The sequence below is a fragment of the Oenanthe melanoleuca genome, chromosome 1 (assembly GCF_029582105.1).
Source record: "Oenanthe melanoleuca isolate GR-GAL-2019-014 chromosome 1, OMel1.0, whole genome shotgun sequence".
Lineage (NCBI taxonomy): Eukaryota > Metazoa > Chordata > Aves > Passeriformes > Muscicapidae > Oenanthe > Oenanthe melanoleuca.
In genome coordinates, this window is record NC_079333.1 from 80,360,949 (window position 1) to 80,382,670 (window position 21,722).

The 21,722-nt window shown below is 38.1% G+C and overlaps 1 protein-coding gene across 1 annotated transcript in view; it reads right to left on the minus strand.

Moving 5' to 3' along the window:
- The window catches only part of GABRG3 (gamma-aminobutyric acid type A receptor subunit gamma3), a 283,956-nt gene that overhangs the window by 24,692 nt on the left and 237,542 nt on the right, over positions 1–21,722 (minus strand). The gene's annotated exons all lie outside the window — the stretch shown is intronic.

Consider the following 21,722-nt stretch of genomic DNA (forward strand, 5'->3'; position numbering starts at 1 on the left):
CAGGACTTAGATTCATATTTCACTCCAATTACATCTTCTGAAGAAGAGAGTGTAGGATGGTTCCATTTTTTTGAGGGTTTAGGACTCCAAAAATGAAGTGTTTGATGTGGTACCTGAGGGGCAGCCAAAAAAATTTCATTTGCAGTGTTAATTTAAGCCTCTGATTTATATTTTTTTTCACAGCAAGCAGTCTCTGCCGGGAGCTTTGCTTCCACAGAAGAATCTGAATGCAACATGGGGAGAAAATACCACATGCACAAAACATAACAGCATAGAAATAACTAGCTGAGGAAGATATGATTCAGACCTGTGAGAAGTAAACTTGGGAATTTAAAGGTTAGGGTCCCATTTAAATAACTAACACACCTTTGAAACATGACCACACACACAACAGATATCACATTTAACTACCTACTTCACCTAAGAGCTATCTGAGCAACCATCTACTCTGAGAAAGAAGCATAAGTAAGTTTTTCATGTATCTCCCAGTTTTGGTTTTGACCAGGGCAGAGTTAATTTTTGCAGTAGCTGGGGGGATGCAGCTGTGGATGTGTCTAAGAGGTCATTCCTTACCATTTAGGTAATTTCCTGGGGTGGGGGAGGACAGGGCACGGAAGGGATGGGACAGGACAAGAGAGGACTGGACTCTCTCTTCTTTCAGAGGAGATGGGTGTTCCTTTCTGGTTGGAAAAAACATGCTGGAAGGAGCAGTGGGGTGGCACCAGCTGCAGTTACACTGCATCTTGTCAGACTCTGAGAATTTTGCACATTAATCTCTCTCTTTTGCACATCTCTGTTATTGATGCTGTTGCTGTTACTCTTCTTTTTCTTATCTCAATGCTGTTGCCAGTAAATTGTTTTTATTTTAACCCATAATCTCTACTTTTTGTATCTCCCACTGGACAGGGGAGGGGAGTGAGTGGGGTAGAGAGGGAGTGCTTCTCCTGAACCATGACACTCCTCAACAACAGAAACCACAGACTGGAGAATGAAGTGTGTTATTTGTACAAGTTGCTCACAGCTCTCAGCAAGACAATTAACATTCATGATGCTCCCCATGCATCAATCTGAGAAGAGTCAGCTCAAGGAGGAAGACTAGTCTTAAATTTCACTCAGGGAAGGGTGCAGTTACCAAGTGTTATGGCTGAATCTGTGCTGACAGCACCTGCTTACTGAACACTAGTTCTTGACATTTCAGTGATTTGCAGCTTATGAATATTTAAGAAGGGCATTAGATGAGCCCACAGTATAGGTTGGAGCTGTATAAATAAATGCTCAAGCAGCACCTGTAAACAGGGAGTAAAGTTCCTGAGTACACTTGCTCCAATAAAAAGCATTTTGAAGAACAAAACAAAAATAGAACAGGACCAAACCATCAGGCCTATCCTTTTTTATCCTTCCCTTCTTTACTTATTTTTAACTCTACTTGGGTAAAAGGCTACTGTGCTAAGCCCCTGTGTGGTTTAGCCCTTGAAATTAGATTTCTCTGGCACTGCAAATCAGTTATGGAAAACTTTGTACATAAATAAAATGTTAGTGAGATGCTAATGACAGGTGTAGCCTCCTTAAATTGTCATGAAATGAATAGGAGACTGCTAAATAATAGGATACTGCTAAAACTGAAGTGCCTGGAAGAGCCTGAGAGAGCACTTGTGATGCAAGTAGGTTGCTTTTCTATTAATATTCAAGTGTCTTTTTAGGACAAGGACCATAATATTGATACATACCAAACTGAAAATGGCAGTTCACCTATGAGAACTGTCAGAAGTTTTTTAGTATTTTTTATCTGCAGCTGCATTTGGTCAGCATTTCCCAGAGATTTTAGGGATGCATGGGTCATCTGTGAGAGAACTGAATTTTTTCCAAAAATATGACTTCTTTGGAGAGCTCTTTATTTGCAGAAATTTCAGAAATATTACCTTAGAAAACAGAAGAAATTTATTCCCTTGGTTAGATTTCATAATACATTTTTTTAACCTGGTTTAATTTAATTTAATTATTTTTGCAAGTTTAACATAAAATAATTGCTTTGTCTATTTTTGAAAACGTACATTTAAATTACCACCAAAAAAGGAAAAAACTCAAACCAAATCCCTTCTTATCCTGAAAATATTTCCAAAACAGTTCAATTATGAAAGCTCTAAACACTTCGTTCTTCATTTTCTCCTTGAATCACCTTCTATCTGGTTTATTTCAGCTGGAGCTACCTAGCCTCAGGCAGTCATCATTCTGTTTCATTATTTCTTTATTATGATTATTTTCCTACTTTGAGCAATGAGAGAGATGCAATTTTGCTCCAACTCAACCTATCAAACACTTTTTTTTAACCTCTATCACACTCCCTCTTTGCTTATGAATTACTTTGAAAATTATCACTTTAAAAGTTTTCTCTACATTGAATTTTAATGTTAGAAAAGCAATTTGTTCTTTAAAATAATCATTAAACACAGCTTTTTTATTAAGCCAATGGGACCAATGAATAATGTTGTCATTTAAATAACAGATAGAGCAATTTATACTCTTACAAGATAACATACATGCCTCCATCAGAATTGGCAAACATAATTAGTTCCCATGAGCACACAGAAATATATTGCTAGTCTGGTAATATCTTTTATGATACTGTCCATTAATTACAAATTTTCAATGGCTTTAATCAAGGCCTGGGCAGTTTAATGTAGTAGACAATATCATAAAAACTTCTCTTATACAATTTCATAGATGCAAAAATATATAAACTTAAAAGATAACTATTAGAACTGAAGCCATATATGAAGCTAGAAGATCAAGATTGTAAAATTATAATTTGGTTAATCTTGGTATACATATTGGTCCTTGCCCTCCCACCCTTTCAACCTTGAAAGTAATCAATTTCAGCAATAACTAATAATCTTAGTTCATTATTATATGTCTACTCCATCACTGAATGGATTTCTACATAAACCCATAATAATCCAGATTTTTAGGAAACAAAAATGGTGAGTTGGAGGCCAGGAGAGCTGGGATTATTCCTTACTACAAGCAGTAAGGCAATCCAGGATCTGGAGCTTCCAATCTGCCCACCTTCTAATCTACCTGCAGCATATCCAATGTAGTAAAAGACCTGGGTAACTTTGAGCAAAACCAGCTGTAAATATAAATCTAAAACTGAATCTGACATGGTGTCTTTTCAGTTGTCAGTTATACGTCTTTTCCCTTGGAAGTCTTTTCCTGAAGAAAACTATTATTCCCTTATCAGGTTCTGGCTTTGATTTGAAAGGGTAATCTTTACAGAGGTACCAGCAGACTACAATGTTAAGAGCCAAAACCTTCTTTTCTGTTCCCTGTGCTCTGTTCTTTCAGTGCAGAGCAGTATGTTTTTAATGCAGATTGCTGTGATTTTCCCTGCAGGAACCTATCAAGTCACACAAAGCTTGATGCCCTGCCAGCAGGGAATATTACATTTTCAGCAATTCCTTCCAGATAATAGTGAATGGCAAAGAACAGAATGGTCAAAGCTTTGTGGTTGTTGCATTTAGGAGGTTGTTTGTTCATTTCATTTCTTGATTTTCATCCAATGTTTTGCTAGACTCAATGCCTCTATTGAAAAAAAGGTTCCCCTGAATATTTTCTCTCCTTACTTTATTTGCAGATCATCCTGCAGCCCTACTGATACCTGAGCTCAGTGACTGTTACAAAGATCATTTAGCACATAATTCCAGAAACTGAGAAAACAGATATTTTGCCATGTGTTCATAAATGCATTGCTGACAGTGGAGTATTGGTGAGATCTTAGAGTCTTGGACCAGCAGTGCAATCCTTTCACTAAGCTTAATATATTCTGCCTCTCTCCAAAGCTTTTCCTTGTTCACAGCTCTTTCTAGCTGTTTCTGCACTATTTCACCAGCTTCTCATCCTATTTCCAGCCCACTCTCCCCTTTTGTTTCCCTTCTTACCTGTGTCCCAGACTTTCCTACACTTGTCATCATTTCCTATGACAGAAGTTTTCTTATCTAGCCTTCCACAAACTCCTCTCTTTTTTATTCTTCTCCTTGCATGACCTGCCTGCCTCTCCCTGGATATCAGTGTTCTTGTCCAACCAGTCCCAGGCTCCTGACCTAAGATTCCAGTTTCTCATCACTTCCCAGCTCTGTCTTCCCTCAGAGATTTTTAAGATTGTTCAATGATTTTATTCATGAACTGTGAACAATAATGAGGTAAAATCACCAAATGCTTTTTTAGGTTACTTTAGCCTGGAGAAGAACATGACCTGGAAGAGAGGATTTCTTCCCCTCTGGACTTACAGGACATTTTTACATTTCTCCTTCAGTGTAATTTCTTGACCAGAGGGAGCCTGGACTGGGCTTACAAACTCTTCAAACATGGATTAAGACAAGGTATTTTGCCTGGAAAGCTGTTGGTCTGGGCTTATTAATCCTGAGGAGCAAGCTCTTCCTTGCATGTTTTTACTCACACAGCTGGAACAAGAAGACTTTAAACTTAGCTAAACTTAGCCCTCTTCCTCAAAATTATTAATTTCAATGTAAAGCTATTTCCACAATTCAGTAATTTGAAACTTTCTTGGTTTACTTATGGACTAAAATCTTTTGTAAACATAACTTCTTCCATTGGTCCTGGCCTCAGAAAAAGAAGCAATGGTGCATTAAACAGAAACTGCTTAGAATTTAGCATTAAACAGGACCCCAAGCTACTTAGAATTTAGCTACTTAAATGGATGGGCAGGAGACTGGACTGTAGTTTTACAAATGCTGGCAGGCCTGTTTATGATTTATATTGTTGGATTATATAGTTAAAGAAAAAAGAGGTAGAGGACTATGTATCTTCTTGACACTTACCATTAAGTTGATAATTCATGGAAATGTTTCCAGGTGCTTAAGCATTTGCACTATGAGATGATATCAAGTATTAATGATGTTTGGGTGGCTGAACATGTTTGATTAATAAAGCTGCTGCTTTTCATTACTAATGCTGGAAATCATCAGAGATCCTGTAATACTAATGACTGAGGCTGCATTTACATGGAATTGCAGAGGGAGGAAACTGTGTTTTATCATAAAGAAAAACAGTACGTACTTAATTACACAGACACTATGATAAAGAGGTTTTTCTGGGGTTTTTTTCCCTCTCTTTTCTTTAGGCATATTTATTTAGAACAAAATGCAAATATCAAAGTTTTTATATTGCAGCTGAACAATTTCCTCTCCCTTTTTTTTCTTCAGTCTCCAGTTGTGCAGATAATTTCAGGTTGCCTTTTTGCTGTAAAAAAATTGCATAAGTACACCTGTAGTAGGAAGTCAGTACTCTTGAATTTTATATAATTAGAATGTTTTCTTTCCTTTTTTATTAATTCATGTAAACTTTGGTAAAATAATTTTAAATCTTACATACCAAGTGGCTGTTATTTTTACATCCCACTTAAACTGATGGAAGCTATCACACTGAATTCAAGGGATGACCAAACATCTCATCTGTTTCTTTTTTGGCTTCCTGATTCTGGTGGTCTATTATAACACACACCTAACCCATAGATCACATTCCAAGGAGGTCATTATGAGTATTGTGAACATAAAGGATAATCTACCTCATAAGTAGTTTACCAAACTGAATTGACAGCATGAAAAGCTAGTAGTGACAGAAGAAAAAACAAAAAAGCCAAAACAAAAAACAAAAAAACAAAACAAAAAACAAAACAAAAAACAAAACAAAAAAAAACAAACAAAAAACAAACAAACAAAAAAAAAACCCCCCAAAAAAAAAAAAAAAAAAAAAAAAACCCAACAAAACCAGCCAGCAAAAAATAAAGAGAACAGAAAACCTTTAAAAGTTCAGGTTTCTGTTTTTTTCTCTTTTGATAGAATGTGATTAAATATCCTGTGCTATTTAACCAGGGGTCTTATATTATGAAGTGGTGTGGTACAGGGAAGGCAAAAGCAAAAAATAAAGGACTCTGAGGAAAGCAAATCAAGTTAAAATATTGCTACTTTTATCTATTGTCAAACTGTGATTAATTTGAGTCAGTTCTGAATTGGCAGTAAACCCCTGATCACAGTCCCCCAACAGAAGAGGCCTAGGGACCAGTAAGGTACATAAGACTAAGAGGAAGTCTTTCATGATGCATAATACCATCCTGAACTTTAACTCCCCAACAGGATGTCTTCTGACAGGAGAAAGCTGGTACAAAAAGGGATCACTAAAGCTAGAGCCAGTTTGCAGCTTTGTTGAATACTTGCATTTGTGGGCAAGTCATCTCACCTTCGCTTCTCACTTTGTTGAGCATTGCATCACCCTGTGCAAAATGTACTTTGTTCTGCTTTTGTCTCCCTTTTCCTTTTACAGCAGAAACTCTCTCTAAGGTAGAGGGAATCAGACTTATTGAATTTCTTTGTCCATGCCCATAAATCCTTTAGAGTTAATACAATCCTATAATTCTGTGTTTCCTCTAGTAAAAAAGCCACTGAGCTGTTTTTCTTACCATAAAAAAAAAATCTCTGTGAATCTAAATGGGGCCCAAGACATTCTGTGTGCTGTGGTTTGATAAATCATTACCTTAACAGCTTTCTGCACTGTAGAATCAACCCAAGCTGGAGGGAGAAAAGCAGAACAGAGACAGCCTTGAGACTGTGACTTCAAAACCCAAACAGTCTGATAGACTACAGAGGCACTAGCAGGTGAAGCTGCCACTGCCAGGGACACCTTTTATTTCCTGCACTGCATATACATGCCATGCAACCATGAGCAACATCATCATGCTTGCAGTTGAAGTGTTTCAAGTTTCTTTGTGGCTCATGGATGACCCAAGAAAGGGTGATGGTCCAATGCACCACGGATGTTGCACAGGGCAGGGAATTCTGTGAAGGTGGGAGTCAGTCTATACAGAAAGGAAGTGAAATGCCATGCTGCACTATATGGGAAGAAAATCACCAGGGCAAGAAGAAATTCAGGCAAGAAAAGGCAACATTTGCAAAGATCCATGCTGATCTTAACCTTTATGTGTTTTAGTAGATCGAGAAGGAGAATATATTACCAAGTATGGAATGAGATCTGTGTTCCTGAGTTTGAAGCTGGACTACCATCACTCTGCTGACTGCAGAGTGGGAGCAGACTATGTCTGCAGAGACAACAGACACACAGGTGACTTAAAAAGTGACATTTGTTAGCCCCTGTGCTTCTTGGTTGATGGACATAAAGGGGAGGGCAGGCTGTTGAACCTGCTGTTCCTGAAATGCTGAACCAAGTTAATCTTTGATTGAACTAATGCCACAGCAAAGGTGGGACAGATTGGGCTGACAACACCATCAGCCCTTTCACTGGCATTTCTTACCAGTCTTCACTCTACACATTTTCATCTTCAGTCCTAATTCTCATACAACTCTGAACTCAACCCATTTCCTTCTACAGGCCTTTTCTTCATACAACACTGACTCTTTTTCTCATAAGCCTCTCTTAATTCTGTACAACTCTGTCTCCTTATCTTATAGACCTATTTGTTAGTTCTGACTCCTTTCTCTTATTAGCAGCTTGTACTGATTCCTTTACCTATGAGCAGTTTCACATAGCTTTGGTTCCTTCTTTCAATCTGCATGGCTGGCTGACACAAAGCTGTCCCTTTCTCAGCCACCTGGCCCTGGACTGTCCCTCATACAACATCACCTTACCTTATCTGTCCCTTTACACAACCACACATCCCTTGGCTCTTCACAGCCCAACCAACAACCTCCTAATCTCTCTGCATCTCCAATTGCAAATGCCTCTGACTGTTGGGAAGCTGGCCTGCTTCTTTATATCCTGAAAAACTAATTGGCCAGGCACAGATATTTCTTCTTTTATAATCAGTACAGCTATGAGTTGTCGGGGAAAATTTCTTCCTGTATTACCCTAGCTCTCCACAAACTAATATAAATTTTTGACTTGATTCCTAGGAACTTACCCAATCTCTCCAATTGTCCTTGATTTCACAAATACCTGCTAATAATCTGTGATTCCATTTTCTCCTTAGAAATAGTAGAAAGTAGAATATTAAAATTTCTACTATTCTCATTAGAATAGTAGAATTCAATTTTTTTAAACAGAAAACTTACATCCTCATTGCTTTATTTCTGTTGCATTACAGAACTATCTTTGCATCTCCATTCAACTCCTCATTCCAAACACTAATGCTGGCAATCGTTCAGTAATAGTTTATTAATGATTTTTATTTGAGACCCTTCTCAGAGCCCTGGTTCTGCAGTGCTCCATCTCCCTGGATCTACATGTGTGACTGTGCAGAAAAGTTAAAGTACAGCCATAATGGTGTGCTGCCAGTGAGGGATACTGAATACTCCAGAGCTCTGTCAAACCCACTGCTTGTGTCCTGGTCCCTTTTGAAGGGTGGCAGGAGAGATTTGAGTCAGGAGAATGTGCATGGCTCTAATGCAGCATGACCCTTGTCAGGTGATGGTGTCATGCCTCTGGGTAGGGAAAGAATGGCAATGTCTGTGCTGACAAGAAAGCACAACAGCCAAGAACAAGGCAGCAGGGCTGTGGCAAAAGGTCAAGGAAGGTCTTATTCAAGTATGTGTTCAAAGGACAGCAAAAGCAAACCGACGTGAGAAGAAGAACAGTAGTGCTAAGGGAAAACGGTCTTTGGGACAAAGAAGGAAAAATACAAACAAGCAGAGAGGCCTGACAGCTAGGTGTGGAAAGGCAAGCTGGATTTGACATACTTGAGTCAAATTGGCATAAAACTGGTGAAAACAGAGATTTTTTTATTTTTGACATCCAAACCAGTATAAGTCAGATTATAAGTGATTGCTTCTATTCAGTGTGTCTTGGGTGGTTTTGATCCAATACCAAGAGGCATAAAATGTATTTTTGTTGAATCCCTTCCCATAATTAAAAGTTTTAAATTGTAATTAAGATATATGATGGACTAGGGAACAATTAATCCCCTATTTGATTATTAGAACATTCTAAGAATGTCCTTGAGTATAATCAAATGGATTTGCTGTTATTTATTTGGTATTTGTTGAATACTTTCAATAAACAATTTATCAATACAATTATAAAAAAATCTATTGTGATGTGTTGACCACAATGGTACTGTCTGTGCTTTAACTGGCTGTCAACTTTCTTAAATAGGAGAATAAAAAAAGTCTTTCAGAACAAAGCAAAACCAAAGTAACAAAAATGACAAACACAAGTTTTAATGTACTGAAAGATTTATGAATCAAAAGCATGAATTCAATGAAAAAAACTTTCAACAATATTATTTTCATTATCTTACTCAATTCAACTCCAGAATTACTTATGTCCTTTATTTACTTACAAAAATTTAAATAAGATCAGTTGAAGGTAGTTTCTGAAATACATAATGCTAAAGTTACTTCATTTTCACTGCCTTTCACAGGAGCTTTCTGAAGAAAAGCTGAAAATGATAATAGCATCTCACATCTACTCTATAGGATCAGCTTGGAGCTTACAATAAACAGACAACAAATAAATTTTCTGTATATTTTTTTTCTGAGCCAGTATGACTACTAAGAAAACACTTTCAAATGACAATTATAAGGCTGTACAAGAATCTTTCAGTCAAAGAGAGATTATCTCAAGAAAATTGTGGGCTGTGGTCTCCAAAATTCTATTTGTTTTCAGCAATTCATCCTTAAGGGTCCAAAGTTATGTTTACATCATTCTTCAAGAAACTATTACTTCCACAATATGCAGCACTTGAAATCAGATGTTTTTCTGGTCAATTTATTAAAAACTTTGGGAAGAAATGGAGAAAAATGGGCATTTATGTATAAATTTAGAAACTGAAAAAAAAAAAAAACTTCACAAGTTACCATATAATGCAATGGCTAATACAGTATTAGTGGGAGTGAAACTGTTTCAGGGTGTTATCACTGGTTCAGTCTCAGGTACAGCTACAAGAGTAATTTTTTTTCTCCAAACAACTGAGATTATATGTGTTCAGTGCTCATATTTTAAAAATGATTTTGAGCACAGGGTAAAAAAAGGGCACACTGGCAGTTCAATATCAGAGGCAGTTGGAAGTTACCAAAACCAGAAGAAATAACAAATGTATTGTTTGCTATAATTCTTGGACTTCTCTGGAGTTCTCCTGTTCTAGAACGATTTATTTGTCATAAAAATAACAGATTTTTTAAAAAAATTAATATAATTAAAGTACAGTGTTATTTTAAGATTGTGACAATGGGAAAACTTTTTATTATGTTTAAAGGAATCATCCCTTCCTAGATGATAGGGTATTAATTAGCATCCTGCAATACTGTCCTCTGCACAAGTCATCGTGGATCTGATTTTCAAACACATGATGTTAGAGAATGGGATTAAGCACAATTTGCAATGGACTTTGGCCTGAAATGAATTCTGAGGCTTAAAAGTTAAGTTAAAAGGGCTTTTGTTATCTAGATGACATGGCTAAACCTAAAATGTCAACACCTGTAAGTGATAGTGCAGAATGCCAAGACCAAAACCCTTTCCAGCTGTTTATTTGCTGTTAGAGGATGCTGAAGCTCAGCTCTGCACCCTCACTAGCTCTGCCTGGTGATGGAGGGAGCTTTCAGCAGCCACTATTGAGAGCATCCTCAAGGATGCACTTCATTGCAAAGGGAATGGTCTCACCACATGACACAGCTCCCCTGTCTCAATGCTTCTGGTGACTTCAAGCAGTAAAAACAGTCCAAGTTTGTTCCTTGAGAGTTTTTGATGATGCCTGTCCCATGAGCAGACACATCCTGGAGACAGCCTGACTTACAGAAAACATCAATTAATTCCATGAGTTAGCCAGCTGTGACCTGAAGTTCAGAGTATGCTGAGAGGATCCTTGCAGGCACTGTGGAAATCTACTCAAGAACTTGTTCTTTTCCAGACATGATGCTCAAGAGGTGTCCTTAGAAATAACTCTGTCTATTTAAATAGGAGAAAGCTGCAACAAGATTTTCTCACACTTGAAAACATTTGGTTCTCTCTTTATCTATTGTGTTAACACTGGCAACATTTGCCACATTTTCTTCCTTTTGAATGAAGCATTTAGAAAAGCAAACAGACATGCTCTTTCTCAGTGGAGGAACAGAAGAATAAGGATGAAAGTTTGGATTAGGAGTGTGTAAATCAATATTACTAAAACAGACATTTTAATCAATGTTTTATATTAATAGACACATATGAAACAGTTTGGAGCTTTTTTCTGGAATGTATCCTTATTTAAAAAATTAACTAGACAGATAAAAATTCAAATCAAAGTAAACCAGTCACATGCTAAAACTATGATCTGCATGCTTTGCTTCATGTTTGCTTTAAGATTTGCATTCTTTTGTTAAGTGTCTAACTACAGTAGGAAGGTTGCATGAGAATTTAAATTCCTTTAACCTTTGAGATCTTTATGTGTTCATAGCAATTTGCAAGCAGTGAACAATGAATTAGGTGCCCATTCTTTTTTCCCTTCAGACTGCTTTGCAATTCTATGATACTTGTACTTCATTACTCTAAGACAATTTCTGTTTTGAGTCAATATTACTGAAGGAATAATTTGGCAATCTGTTTATAGCATGCAAGGGACATGCCTGAAGCTATGGATATGAAGAGCAGAAAGAGCTTCATATTTTTTTTTCACTCTAACTGCTCCTCCCAAAAAGAGTTGTGCAATTAACTGTGATACTGACTTGAATTAGAATGTGGGTGGTGGTTATGTATTTCTCAGATGAAAATCTGTGTATTACACTTATCTAAAAATAAACTGTTCTCCTTTGATACAACACCATGTCCTGTTTTGTTTGGAGGTGGGGAAAGGAAGCTGGAGCAGGGTGTCCCCAGGTCCAAGACAGACTTGAAAGATTTGTACAACCTAAAGGGAACTTATTGCAGACACTTAAAATAATTAGAAGAAGAGTAACTGTGGATGGTTTCTGGTAAAGAAAAAGAATGTGTTCTAAATGTCTTGCATTGGGGAGCAATCTACAGGTGTTCAGAATAGCTAAATGTAGTCTTTAGGGGTCATGTTAGAACGAAAAATTTTAACTTTCCTCTCCACTGAGGATCAATACAAGATTGTAATTTCTGAGAAAGACCAAAAGGTTTTGAAAGAAAGCTTGACAAGGAAATACCCCATTATCATGCAGAATTATCTTCTATAAGGATATTGCCTACTACTATAGCTCACCCCTGTTTTATAGAACAATGTCTAAAACACTAAACAGATTTACTTACAAGGCTCATTCAAGAAAACAATGTATTCAAGAGCACTTATCTTTTCAGAAGCAGAAGGACATTGGCAGATTTTAGTACAAATCACTTGAGAATTTTGAGACCCCTTTCCTAATGCCACCTTCCTGTACTCTTGGGGTTATATATTTTCCTGCAATGGACCTCTGGTCCACACCTTCAGTTTGTCTCAAGCTGACTACAATTAACTTTTTCTGATGTAATGAGCAAATCTTGGTGTCTTCTGTCAAACTTATTTTGTAAAATCTGCAATGCATTGTGACTGGTGCCAGGTGAGGATTTTGTCACTGCCAAATGGCCTCAGACAAATGCCAAGGATTCCCCTCTGGTTTTCTATGGGATGCTGTGGCAGTCCTTGCCATGGCAGGCTTACTTACATTTCTGGAATGCTCTCAGGTTGTCTCATATCACCGCTTTAGCTGTATTTGCTGGGAGATTTGGAAACTTTCTGAAGGCTTATTCTTGTACTGTGCCATATCCTAGCTATCTGACAGCAGAGCTCCCATGTGCCAGACTTTCTGGCAGATAAAGGTAAGATGAATATTGGCTTCAGTAGACAGTGGATAAATCCAGCATCAGGCAACTAATCACAGGAAAGATTTTGGCTCTTGCCAGTGTAACTATGAAGCAGAAGGTGTTGACTGAAATGGAGCTGTTGTTATGAACAAGACCTGAATGTTGTGAATATTAGCTGCAGAAAAGCGTCCTAGAGGAAAGAGCTTCCACAACCCCATGAAAGAAATCTGGAAACATGACCCTGATGCAGAGTAAAGGCTAAATTTAGAGATTTTTCTAGCAAGTAACTAGTCTGTGTTGCAATTTTTGTTAAGTTTATGGGAAATTGAAATCTAAAAAGACACTTAGCACCTTTCTGCAGCATGTGAATAGCTCTTCTGTACTCTCTGTATCTTAAAAATTTTCATTAAGATTGTAGATTCGGAAGTGAATAAAATATAAAATATCCTCGGCAATACTGTGAGTTTTAAATTAAGTCCAATTTCTGCTTCTGAAAGACTTTTAGATGACATTTTAGTGACTGTGCAACCCTGGCCAAAGGACAAACCTTCATAGTCTGCATTTATATAAAGCTTTTGATTTAGCCAACCATAAATCACCAATACAGTGGTCTGATGACAGAGAACTAGGAATAAAAGTCAGAGGTGCTGGAACAGCAAATATAGAAGGTTATTCTCAGCTGAATGAATGCAAACAGTCTCACAGTTCTTATGTAATATTTCCACCCCCATCACAGAGATATTAATAACAGAAATTGTATCACCAATCTGCATTGCAGGTCAAGATATGTTTCACAATTTGAGTCAAAATATTCTGTCTACATTGTGCACCTAATTAGAAGTCAACCTATGGATCCAATTCTGTTTTGCATTTTGAATATTAAAGACACTTGTAAAGCCATTCTGACTGCAGTTGTGGTGTCTTTTCCCTGGAAATACTTCCCTCTCTCCCTACAGCTTTAGCCACCATGACAACCTGTCACTGCCTTTATAAACATACCTCAGATCAAGGGTTGCATTGTAAAGGTCTGGGTATCATACAAATGGCAGTGTGGCTTCTTATTTGGCAATGCCTGGCCACACAACTATCCTCACAGATCAAACTCTGCCATCACTGCAGAGAGCAGCAAGGAGGGAGCTGGAAATCTCAGAACAAATTCCTAGAAACTATCAGCTTACCTCAGTGTTATCTGGGCTGGGCAGGGAAAATGCAAATAAGTGACTGCTATCAAGAAGGCCTCTGTTGAATTCACAGCTCTGTTCTTCAGAACAAAGAAATCAAAATCTTTTCCCTAGCAAAACATGGAAGCAATTCCAGTCTTTTATTTTTTACCTTGTGATCTCTGGTAAAAGCAGCAGGACATTTGAGACCAAATCTGTCAGGGGTTTTCTTAGTTCTTCATACTGCTGTTAAATATCCAATCACTCTTTCAAGCTCAGAGGGGAGCTCAGGCTAAACCCCCTGGTCTGGCTTATTGTTACTGGAGAACAGAGTCATCCTTGCTGTCTACCTGTCCTGGTGAACCATCCTGGAATGGAAATTTATGTAGCCCCAGCAGAAGGGAGCAGGACATCAGGACTCCATGTACAAAGGGAAGCCACAAATATACCATTGTCACTCGATGAGTGAATGATGACACTAATTAAGGAACCTTAAAGCCTAAAGTCAGACACATACAAAACATTCCAAAAGATAGAACTATCAGATAAAAGCATCAGCCAAAGGAAAACATAATGGGAAAAAGACTCTGTGTTTTTCCATACAATATAGAAGCCTTTTAAAAAGGACAACTTGAGGTCCTTTAACAAGGACAACTAGGTATCTTTTTAGGGAAAAATTGCTTCCTGTTGAGATTTTGCCTTCAGAAAAAATGCAAGTGAAGACTTGCCCCCAAGTCTTCTATTGTCTGTTTTTTGTTTGAAGTAAAATCACTTCTTATTCCTTCTTATCTCTCATCATTTGCTGCAGTAAGGACCTATACAAAGGACATTAAGCATTTGTCTCTGCAAGGAAAAGCATAAGAATGAAACCAGCTATACATGCAGTTTTGCTGAACTTACAAAATATGGAGAGGAGTAATATTCTCTCTACCCCTCTTATTCTAGTTACCTGCTGTACTATTTGTGAAAAGAAGAGGGAAGATGTTTTTAGAGCAAGTTATACTTATCCCACTCATATTATTAAGCTGAGCTTTCTCTAGTTTCTAGTGACTAAAGAATTACTCACATTAAATATACAGTTTCAGGCTTCTACATTTCAGGATCTGCTCCCAGGCCAGCACCAGGGAAAAGTTCCATTAATTCCAGTAGGCTATTGATGCAGTTATAAATCACTCTCTTCAGAAGATGTCTTACTATGAGCTTTATGAGAGAGTTTTGCAACAAGATGGGCAAGTACTGGATTTTCAGGGCAACATAAAAGTTTTTATTGCCCTAAATGTCTGTCAAACTTGCAAGCAACATAGGAAAATGCTTTAATAGTCTAGAAGTATTATTAGCAATGATCTACTTATTTATTACATTTCTAATCTGAGCAGCTAATGACAAAGTTATCAGACTATTATATGAATTACTGTTAAAAATAAAAATTGAAGCTTCTTTTAGAAAAACTTCAAAATATTCAAAATATTAACACTGATCAATTGCTGTTTGACATGTTAATGAATGTCTTTTAAAACTCAATACTGTTGATTTCTCTGCAAAAAAGGGATTTGGTTTATTCCAAATACTGTATCAGAGATAAAAACCCTGTCAACAAAAAGATTATTCTAAATCTTCTTATAACCAGGCTAATTTTCTGTTGGTATTTACTATCAGTCCTGAGATATTCCATCATTCCAGGATTTCTGCTGAGGCAAAAGACTTACAGTATTGTTCTGTTCTCTGAAAGCAGCCAAAGAATGAGAGAGTCAGCTCAAATCCAGGTGCTACACACAAAGTAATCTTAAACTGTGTGAACATTCTGGATTTTACAGTGTTATTGGAGTCCCTTTCCCCCCACTCCCAATGAAGGTGGTATAGAATAACATCCACATCCTCTCCTGGCCACTGCAAAATTAACCCTGTCCTGTGTGTAACCAGAACAATGAGATACCCATGGAGAAAGAGGCAAAGATCCTGCAATGCCATCTAAGTGAAAACAGACACTATTTTTAAATGGTGCATTGTATTTTTCTGAGTCTCCACCTGTCTGCTTCAGGGTGACACCTGGTTAAAGACAATCTGTACAACACAGTAAGCTGAGGTAGTGTCTTCTTATCCCAATGAATTTAGCATTTGAGGAAAAAAGTCCTCAAATCCACATTTGTACAAGAGCTCTATGTCATGTCATCAAGACTCAGTGGCACATTAAAAAAGTCAATGACTTTAAAACCTGTAAGTTTTACAGATATAAATTAAATAAATATCTCCAGATGAGTTATCTGGCACATGAGGAGGTGACTGAATCAGATGATTAAGAAGAAGTATGCATGGAGTACTCACATTCAGTCACGGTGGCATTTTGTGCCTTTTTTCCACTCACTGTCAAACCATAAGGGCACCAGCAGGTTGCAGTTCATTGATAAACTTCTGACAATCCTTCTTTACCACCATTCTTGCAAGCTCTTCCTCCAGCTCAGGGTTCAGCTGCCTGCTGACCCTGGGTCTGATGGTTGGATGGGAGGTGGTCCTGCCTGTTAGCACAGCCCATGGGGTGGCTGGACTGGCACTGGTCAATCTGGCCTCCTTGGGTGGCACCTCTTGTGGGCTCTCTGTGCCCACAGCTAAGGGACCTGGGAGCCTTTGACAGTAAATAGCAAGCAAAGGTGACCATTTTGAAATGCCTTCTCAAGTCAGCTGTTCTTTGCACACCTGACAGAAGAGAGAGCCATGAGCACCATTTCCTCTGGATAAGTCTCTGGGAGTGTGCTGACTTCTGACAAAGCCAAGGAGCATCAACTAATGTGAGTCTCAGGTTCACCCACAGAATCAGAATCAAAGAATGGTTTGGGGTGGAATGGATCTTAAAGATCATCTAGTGTCATGTCTTGTAGCCTGGGCATGGACACCTTCCACTAGAGCAGATTGCTCAAAGCCCCATCCAGTCTGACCTTGAATGCTTCCAGGGGTGGGACGCACACAGCTTCTCTGGGAAACCTGTTCCAGTCTCTATCCACTAAAGAATTTTACCTAGTAACTAATCTAAACTTACTGTCTTTCAGTTTGAAGCTGTCCCCTCTTGTTCTGTCACTACAGGCCTTTGTAAAGTCCCTCTTCAGCTCTCTTATTATCCCCCTTTAGGATCCCTGGAGCCTTCTCTTTTCCAGGCTGAACCCTCTCAGCCTGCCTTTACAGGAGAGATGCTCCAGCCTTCTGAGCATCTTCATGACCCTCCTCTGGACTCACTCCAGCAGATCCACGTCCTTATGCTGAGGGCCCCAGTGCTGGACCCAATATTCCATGTGGGGTCTCACTAAAATAGGTTAGAGGGGCAGAATCCCCTCACTCAGCATGTTTGTCACGTTGCTTTTGATGGAGCCCAGGACGTAGCTGGTGTTCTGTGCTGCAAGAACACATTTGACTTGATGGAGGCTCTTCCAGTGAAGTTTGGCATTCCTACAAAAACATGTCTGTCCCTTCTCTTCTCTTCCAGTAGCCATATATGTATATATATAGGTATACATGTATATATGGTATATATGTATGCAGATATTTGCATTTTCTTGAAAGACAAGTTTGCTTTATTTTGTTCTGTAGTAGTTTTGTACTTGTCATTTACCGAGTACTTTGCAACAGAATCTGTACTTTAATTTGTTTTGTTATTGGCATGGCCCAAAAGAGCTTTATCTAAATCTATGACAACAGATATCAACCTTGATTTGCAGCCCTGTGATACAGGGCTGAGAGCCTCATTTAAGTTGAAGTATTTAATGAAACAGCAATTTCAAAACATAAAGCACAATTTAGAGGTTGTATGATAGGCAGACTCCACTGATCATCACCCATCCATGGGTATGTGAACCAAGGTGTACCTTTTTATGGCAGTTGTTATGGCTTTTTATTGAGTTTGAATATTGATGCCTGGGATAATTCAGAATCTATGAAATGGAGCTTTCTGTCTGGTTCCATATATATAATTTGCAATAATGAGCTATAATTTTTTAAAAATAAGGTGCTTTTATTGATGATTTTATGCTTTTATGTCTGATTAATTATCTTGAACTCATTTATACAAAGGCCCTTTGAACTGCAAAAATCTCTCAGGCTAAAAGCATCTGAGGAAGAACACAAACAACACTTGTATAATGCAAAGATGTTTTTAAGTAAATGAAAATAAGATTTAAGAGCCACAGGGTCTTTGTATATGACTAACAGTGGTTTTAAGAGAATGAATAGACTTTTTTGAGGGAGATGTCAGCAGAAAAATGCAAGCAACACTACAACTCACGCCACGAGTTTTAATTGTAGAATCCTCCATAATTCTGTTGTGGATTTTTCCTGGTCTTTGTTTTTGCTCTCTTCCCATGCCCCACCCCACCACCCCCCTTAAGTGTATTTGGAATGTCTAGGATTCAGAAACCTGAAGTTTACTACAAACACACACAGAGTGCTTTTAAAGATGACATTCTTCTCTCTCCTGTTGTCCTGGGCACATTTCCATTGGCTGACTTGCAGTTTTAAAATCTGCACATTTTTTCTATACATGCAGCTTGTCCTTGCTTTTCACAGGTGGCTCAGTGCTCCCCACTTTTAATTATTTTTGTCAGCCTTATTTGACATTGCAGCAAGGGAAGTGCTCTTGTTACAGTATCTGACTATCTTGCCAGATGGCAACAGCACGATTTTCCAGTATTTGTGAATTAATTTGATATCACCTGACAGTGAGAACTTTCTTAGGGTTCAAGATAAAGGTTCATGTCCATACCACCAGCACAGTGATTTCTACTTATTCCATGGAATCACCATTTGCAGTAGGTATTTTTTTGTGTGTGTGTTTATATCTTAGCATTAAGTTAAAATATATATTCACAGGAGAAAGCTGTACACTTCTTCCAGGTGGCAATGAAGACTTTATTTAGCTGCCAGCTTATTGTAAAAAAAAAAGAGCAAAGTACAACACTGTGTCAATAATTTAAGCCACTGCTGGTTCAGTGCAAAAGATGACATTTTTCATATTTTCACATTGCTTAGATTTCTGAAATACACTCTGTGACAGCTGGCTTCCTACTCACGTACCTCTGAAATTGTCATAGATTAACATAAAGGTTATTTAAATGTCTGAAAAAGGTTTGGAAAGACTGAAAAAAATCAAAAAGCAGAACACTGTCAAGTCTGAAATCTAATAATTCTGTCATGAAAAATTACTACCAAGAAAGGACCTAATGCAAATGAAGAAGAACAGCAGCAAGTTGCTGTGTGGTCAGTGTGACCTCTCTTCATTATGCCCAGAACATGGCTGAAGAGGAGATAAAAAGAGATCCCCAAGCTGGATGTAGGAAGGTAGCACTGCAGCAGCTCTCACATCATATAGATGTAATTTAGGAGAAGTAATAGTGTCATAAACAAGCAGAAAGGTATAAGTGAGAAGCAAAGAAGGGTTTTGAATCCATCTCTTGTTAATGGAGGACTGGTCCCTGCAGTGGATTTTCTCATGTTATGCCTAGTCTGCTTTTAAATGCTCTCTGTAATAGCAGTTTCTCAAATTTCCCTTGGGAGGAAGACATGATGTTTAGTACCTTTTTTTCAGACAGCTTTTCTTGGTATCCAGCCTGCTTCCCTTCTCCTAACTCCACCTTATTATTTGGAATGATCCGCTGTGCAGCACCCTGAACAATTCTGCTTTTCCTTTCTGTGCTGAGTCTGCTGGGCCATTCTGGGCTTCCTCATGGCCAGAGCTTAGGGTGGGAGCTGCTCTCTCTGAGGACACCCACAGTGTCCTAGGGGCAGCCTCAGGCAGTCTCCCTCTCCAGGTAGCTTGAGTGCAAAAATGCCACAAATCTCCCATGTCAGAACTTGGCATCTCTTTTTTGACCACCTGCAGCCCCCCGTGGCACAGCTGCAAAGGAGATGAGACACCTGGAAGAAGCAGCTGCCACCTCCCCTTATCACAGATTGTCCAAACAGTAGGAAACAGCAGCTTGGTGGGTTCTCTAATTCTCAAACTTCTTGGCTGGGGCTTTACTTCAGTAAATAGGCATGTTCCAGAGTACAGATGCCTCTTTATCCTATTTGTTCACATGTATTTAGACACAGTTGGTAGTCAAAGAATTACCTCAAATTTTTTCAGAGACATATTGCACTGTGTCCTGTCCCTTTCCCTCTGTTTTAGAACTCCTTACACTACAGCATGGGGCATACTCAAGGTTTTCCTATTTACTTGCTTTTTTCAAGTCCTGGCCCTGGTTTGCTCTTGACAGTAAATATTGTTGACATTCAATAAACCTGGCCTTTGCAATTACCTTATACTATAGAGTAACAAAATATAGCCTATCTTCTGAAAACTCAGATCCATGTGCAAACTCAGGGGTTTATTTTTTACATCTCTCCCATGTTTGTTGATACCTTTCTTAGATATCTGGTGAAATGCACAACCCATTTTTCCAACCTAATAACTCCAGGTGACAATCTGATACAGACATTTTACATTGTTTCTTCCAAGTTAGATTCCACAATCTCCTGACAGGGATTTTTTTGGTTGTTTTTGTTTTTTCAGTATTTGAATAAGCTGCAGTTTGTCAACAACTTTCTGTCACTGTGGTGCATGTAGGAGAATAGAAATATCATGTGGTTCAGGAACTTGAGTTCAACACTGCTGTTGGATTTTGTACTCACAAACATGGGGGATTAGGAACAGCAATAGCAATTCTACAAAAATATTGTGCCAACTCACTCATCTTAATAACAACTGGGCACAAGCTATAAAGAACATAGGAAAAAGGTTTTCCTTTGTTCCACATTATCCATTCACTTGCTTAAATATGACCTCAAAAATATGGTTTTGCCCTGGCAGAGTTAAATAGATTTGTTTACCAAGACACTGCTGTTAAATTAATAATAACTTGGTAATCCTTTTTCATGCAATCATAGAATGGTTTGGGTTGAAAGGGGACCTTGAAGATCATCCAGCTCCAGCCTCCCTGTTTTCTTGGAGCAATCTGAGCACCTGTCTGCCCATGGGGAGCAGTGAATTAATTTCTTGTTTTGCTTTGCCTGGGTGCACAGCTTTTTCCTTCCCTATTAAACCCTCTTTATCTTAACCCATGAGCTTCCTTGCTTTTATTCTCCTGATTCTCTCCCCCATCCTGCCAGAGAGAGTGAGCAGCTGCATGTGGTTAAGCTGCCAGCTGGGGTTAAACCACATACATAGATACTTTAATGATTTAGTATTTTGTACCTGATTCAATTTATGGGAAATTTGCATTCCTGAGTAACTTGCACATTAAAGGGCTTTGTATCCATAATAAAAGACAACTTTCACATGTTTGCTCTTTGCAACATTTTCTTCTGCTAAACCACCAGCTCAAAACATTCACTAAAGCTTTAGTGACTTTTCATTATAAAATTTACTATCTAGTTCTAAGAATTCATTGCTGATGTTAGTGAGTGGGCCAGGACTGAACAGCAGTAGTTTCAAAGATTTATAATTTTTTTTGTTATTATTAATGTTATTCACAGTTTTTTTAAAAGAATAGCTTAGCTTTGCTTACCTTTAAAAAAAAAGTCAGATTTTTTCAAAAATTCACCACCTGTTAAGCAGAAGGTTGCTTCTACCAGATTCCCTTAGCAGCTGTGAGATTACCAAATCATGGTAATCATGACCTTACTGCAGTCACATATAAAGTTTAGACACAGTGTAACCACAATTTATCCAGTTCAAATAATGTATCCCATTTAAACATTTTTTTATCTATATTACTGTGTTAGAAGAAACAGCAAGATTTCTGAAGAAACAGAACAGGCATCATGACATTCTAATTGCAATCATTTGGTAAGGTCACTAGCAAA